General features: G+C 35.6%; 1 pseudogene; it reads left to right on the top strand.

The window, feature by feature from the left end:
* The first annotated feature begins 3,696 nt into the window (after positions 1-3,696).
* On the top strand, positions 3,697-4,004 carry LOC120366611 (large ribosomal subunit protein eL22 pseudogene; annotated as a pseudogene).
* Positions 4,005-6,241: the final 2,237 nt, after the last annotated feature.

Raw genomic sequence — 6,241 nt, 5'->3', positions numbered from 1 at the left:
CACCTGACAGCTGCATGTTGAGGACTGTCAATGGTAACAACCTCCCTGGAAGCAACGTCTCTGTTTTTAGGCATCAACACAGAAGGCAGTATTTCCTTTGTCACTCTGCACAACCATGCAGTCATTGTGCAGCTAGAAACAGAGACAAGTGCTACAAAGAACCTGAAAGCATCCTGTTTTGGGTTCTGAGTGTCAATCATACCCATGCCAGAGGCAAGGGTCCTCTACTCTAGTATGTCTTGAATACAGGATCCCCACACATACCACTGTGGCTGCCTGCTTGCAGAGAAAGTTTGCACTCCCCAGAACCTGAGAAGTGCCTGCAAAGGATTGCTGATAGCAAGCACACAAACACCAACAGTAGAACCAATGTCTTTTAGCATGAATCTTGAAATGGTCTTACCTGTATTGTTCTCATGATAGTGAATGAATCCCATGAGAAGTGATGGCTTTAAAAATGGGATTTTCTCTGCACAAGCTCTCTCTTTGCCTGCCACCATCCACATAAGATGTGACTTGCTTCTCTTTGTCTTCTGCCAGGATTGTGAGGTCTTCCCTAGCTACGTGGAACTGCGAGTCCAATTAAACCTCTTTCTTTTGTAAATTGCCCAGTCTCAGGTATGTCTTTTATCAGCAGCATGAAAAAGAACTTAGACACATACATATAAAAATATCATTATCTATGTATCTACATAGAGAGACATATATTATAGATATAGATAGGTCTATACAGAGCAATCTATAAAGTTATCTTTTTCTTTTTTAACAGTCATTCTTAGATATCTGTGGGGGATTTGTTCTAGGACCCCTTTTATGGTTTGGCTCTGTGTCCCCACTCAAATCTCATTTTGTAGCTCCCATAATTCCCAAATGTTGTGGGTGGGATCTTGTGGGAGATGATTGAACCATGGAGGCAGGTTTTCCCGTGCTCTTCTCATGATAGTGAATGGGTCTCACAAGATCCGATGGTTTTAAAATTGGGAATTTCTCTGCAGAACTCTCTTTGCCTGCTGCCACCACCCATGTAAGATGTGACTTGCTTCTCCTTGCCTTCCTCCATGAATGTGAGGCCTCAGACACATGGAACTTTGAGTTCTCCATTAAACTTCCTTTCTTTGTAAATTGTCCAGTCTCAGGTATGTCTTTATCAGCAGAATGAAAATGAACTAATACACTCCCATAGGTACCAAACTTCACAGATGCTCAAGTCCCTTATATGACATGACATAGTATTTGTCTATAATTTATGCATATCCTCCTATATACTTTAAATAATCTCTAAATTACTTAGAATACCTAACAATGTAAATGCTATGTAAATAGTTGTTATACTGAGTTTTATTTATATTATTTTTCTTACTGTTTTGTTACTGATTATTTTTTATTGAATATTTGTGATTCAAAGTTGGTTGAATTAATAGATGCAGAAACCTCAGATGTATAGGGCCAAGTGTGTGTGTACGTGTGTGTGTGTGTGTGTGTGTGTGTGTGTGTGTGTGCTTGTATAAAATTTCTCTAGATAGATAGTAAATAAAGGGATAGATAGATTGATAGGCAAAATACAAAGGGCTTTCTTTCTAAAGTCAGTCATGTGATTGCAGAGGTGCCAGTTTAACATATGAAGAGTAGTCTGGCAGACTGGTGACCCAGGAAAAAGTTGTAGTCCATGTACAAAGATAGTTTACTGGCAGAAATACTTCTTCCATGTGAGATTTATGTTTTATTTAATTAAATCATTCTATTAATTGAAGATTCTCATCCACAACAAAGGGTAATCTGCTTTACTCGTCTACTAATTTAAATGTTAGTCTCATCCATAAAACACATTCAAAGAAACATCCAGAATATTGTTTGACTGTGCCCCAACAATGTTGACACAAAAAAGTAAACACTACAAGTCCACCCCTTGTCAAAGTGCCACCCATACATATCTCTGTACAACATACCTAAGCTCTTAATAAAGATAATTAGAAGGCCATACTCCTGTCTAATATAATACAACTATCTTGTGTGTAACTGAAAATGTATTAACTCTTTTCTCAGAAGAGAATGCAGAATCTTTGGAAAATGTTTACTCTTCTTGATATCCCATAACTGAAATAATATCATGTAAACAATACTTAAATACTATGATATAAAGTAAATATATATTATGTTACATGATAAAAACATGTCATAGAAGAAAACAAAGATTTATTTATACACATATTTATAACAAAACAATTACAAAATAAGATACAATCACCATTTCTATAACTTGTCATTCAGTCATATCTAGTATTGATAACTAACAACACATACTGGTTTTTTTTTTTTTTTTTGGCTATTAGAAAGTACTACAGCTAGTTATAGTTTTTTACCTGAGGACTGACACCAAGCTTCATTCCAGAAGTGTCGGGGCTATTAATAGTCTATTTTCCTGACAATTCGGAGTAATGAGGAGCTCAAAGTGGCTGAGGAGCAACCTTAACTTCCAATTCAATTGAATTCTTGTTGTGTCTTCTAGTAAGAGTATCTATCTATCCCTTTGTAATTAAGATCTATATGCCAGCAGAGCCTAAGGTTATAGAAAAAAATTCAAATTTGTTATAAGTGAGTCACTAGCTGTAATAACATGAAACACTTACCAGGGTAGACTATATCTTGAGCCACAAAATGGGTACAAGTAAAGATTAAAAACATACGGCTGAGCAAGGAGGCTCATGACTGTAATCCCAGACCTTTGAGAGTCTGAGACAGGAGGATTGTTTGAGTCCAGGAGTTTAAAAACAGTCAGGGCAACATAGCAAGATTCCATTTCTTCAAAAAGAAAATAGATTAGCTGGGCATGATGATGCATGCCTGTAGTTCCAGCAGCTACTCAATAGGCTAAGGTGGGAGAACCACTTGAGCACAGGAGGGTGAGGCTTCAGTGAACCATGATCACATCGCTGTATTCAGCCTTGGTGAAAGAGGAAGACTCTGTCTCAGAAACAAACAAAAAACTACAACATGCTATATATATATATTTAATAATAATGGAATAAAACCAAAATTAAATAACAAAAGGAATAACAAAAAACCAAGTATGCACAAATGAAACAACACTTCTTACAAAACAAATTGGTTAAAAAATTTAAAAACTAATTAAAAAATTGAGACTTATAAAAATCTAAAACAACATTCCAACACTTATACAATGAGTAAAATAATGTCTAAGAGGAAAATTTATAGCCTTAAGTGCTACATTATAAAATATATATCTGGAGTAAATAATTAAACTTTACAACATAAAGGACTGGAAATAAAGCAGACTGACCTCAAATTTAGTTCACAAAAAATAAATTAATAAAAAAATGAGAATGAAGATACATATAAGAATAGGAAAACAACAGAGAAAGTCAGTTAAAATAAAAATTGATTCTTTGCAAGGATAAACAAAATTTACACAACTTTAACTAGATTGAGAAATAAGAGAGGCATCACATAACTAAAATTAGAAATTAAGATAACAAATTCTAGAGAGGATGCAGAATAAAGGGAATTCTTAGACACTGTTGATAGATATGTAAATTAGTACAGACACTATGAAAAACAGTATGCAGGTCCCTCAAAAAACTAAAAATTATGATCCAGCAATCCCACTACTGGGTATACATCCAATGAAAAGAAAATCATTATATTAGAGATATCTGGCATTCTGCTTCCTCTACTGCCATGCCACCCTTGAAAAAGTTTGTGGTGAAGGGGGGCAAAAACAAAAAAAAAGAAGCAGATTCTGAAATTCACTCTTGATTGCACCCATCCCATAGAAGATGGAATCATGGATGCTGTCAATTTTGAACAGTTTATGCAAGAAAGGATCAAAGTGAACGAAAAAGCTAAGAACCTTGGGGAGGGGTGGTAACCATCGAAAGGAGCAAGAGCAAGATCGATTGCATGTAGATGCTAACAGCAAAGAGAGTTATGAATTCTGATATTTCCAAATTAACCAGGACAAAGAAGAGGAGGAAGACAAGGGTTAAATTTCATTTATCTGGAATATTTAGTATAAGGTCTTTAATAAAATTTGGGAAACAAAATGGTGGTTTATCCTTGTATCTCTGCAGTGTGGATTAAAAATTGGATATCATGCTCAAAGGGTGCTCTTTGGGCCACCACTCACTTATTTACACCTTGATTTTATTTCCGCTTGAAAATTTCAATTCTCATGGTAATAACAGAGGGTGACTTTAGAATAGAAGAGGGTGACTTTATGGAACTGACAGCCATTGAGCAGGCAAATGAGGGTGTGAAGATGTGGGCTGAAGGTAGACTGTTTTGTTTTAGAAGTGTGATTGCCAATTATTTCTGTTGCTTTTCCCAAGAATGATTCAGGGATACAAATGGGGTCATCTCATTCATTAAAAGAAAATGTTACATCTTTCTAAGATTCTCTGTGGGAAAATAGCAGTGTCAATAAAATACTAGTTTTGGGGCCATTCATCTTACTTTGATCTTTTGATTATAAATTTCTCTTGACACACACAATTATGTCTACTTATTTTCTTCTTCCTAAGCAGAGAAACTGTGCTCCTTCAGCATTGCTGCATAGTCTGTTACTCTACACAAAGAGGTTTGGGGAATCGATTGTAAAAGTCTCAGGTTCTAAATTAAATGTGTACAAAAATGAATGTGTAAGTAATCTGTTTCTACGCACACACAAAATACAGTGGGGATATTACTATGAAAAAAATTGAGATGATTATAAGAGAATTTAATGAATAAGTGTATGCAAATAAGTTCATGTAGATGAAATAGATAACTTCCCAGAAACTCACAACCCACAAATACTGAATAATGAATAGAAAGTCTGAATAGATATATGAATAATAAGGAGACAGAGTCACTAATCAAAAACTTCTGAAAAAAACAAAAGCATATCCATCACCCACTTTTTCATGGTTTTGTTTTCTTCTTGTAAATTTAAGTTCCTTGTAGATTCTGGATATTATATCTTTGTTAGATTGATAGATTGCAAAAATTTTCTCTCATTCTTTAGGTTGCCATTTTGCTGTGCAGAAGTTCTTTAGTTTAATTAGATCCCATTTGTCAATTTTGGCTTTTGTTGCAATTGCTTTTGGTGTTTTAGTCATTAAGTCTTTGCCCATTCCTATGTCCTGAATGGTATTGTCCTGGTTTTCTTCTAAGATTTTTATGGTTTGGGGCTTTACCTTTAAGTCTTTCATCCATGTTGAGTTAATTTTTATATAAGGTGTAAGGAAGGGATCCAGTTTCTGTTTTCTGCCTATGACTAGACAGTTCTCCTGGCACCACTTATTAAATAGGAAATCCTTTTGCCACTTCTTGTTTTTGTAAGGTTTGTGAAGATCAGATGTATGTAGATGTGTGGTGTTTCTTCTGTGGTCTCTGTTCTGTTCCTTTGGTCTATGTATCTGTTTACGTATCTGTTTTGGTACAAGTATCATGCTGTTTTGGTTACTGTAGCCTTGTAGTGTAGAACAGACACTTCTCAAAAGAAGACATTTATGTGGCTAAAAATTCACATGAAAAAAGAAGCTCAACATCACTGGTCATTAGAGAAATGCCAATAAAAATCACAATGAGATACCATCTCATGCCAATTAAAATGGAGATCATTAAAAAGTCAGGGAACCACAGATGTTGATGAGAGTGTGGAGAAATATGAACGCTCTTACACTGTTGATAGGACTATAAATTAGTTCAACAATTTTGAAAGACAGTGTGGTTATTCCTCAAGAATCTAGAACAAGAAATACCATTTGATCCAGCAATCCAATTACTGGGGCATACACCCAAAGGAATATAAATCATTCTACTGTAAAGACACATGCACACGTATGTTTATTGCAACACTATTTACAATAGCAAAGACTTGAAATCAACCCAAATGCCCATTAACGATAGAATGAATAAAGAAAATGTGACACATATACACCAAGGTATACTATGCAGCCATAAAAAAGGATGAGTTCATGTCCTTTTCAGGGACGTCAATGAAGCTGGAAACCATAATTCTCAGCAAACTAACACAAAAGCAGAAAACCAGACACCACATGTTCACTCATTAGTGGGAGTTGAACACTAAGAACACGTGGACACAGGGAGAGGAGCATTATATGCTAGGGCCTGTGGGGGAGTGAGGGTCAAGGGGAGGGAGAGCATTAGGACAGATACCTAATGCATGCCAGGCTTAAAACCTAGATGATGGGTTGATAGGTGCAGCATATCACCATGGCAC

Source organism: Saimiri boliviensis, chromosome X, assembly GCF_048565385.1.
Source record: "Saimiri boliviensis isolate mSaiBol1 chromosome X, mSaiBol1.pri, whole genome shotgun sequence".
Taxonomy (NCBI): domain Eukaryota; kingdom Metazoa; phylum Chordata; class Mammalia; order Primates; family Cebidae; genus Saimiri; species Saimiri boliviensis.
This window is presented reverse-complemented; position numbering and strand designations above follow the sequence as displayed.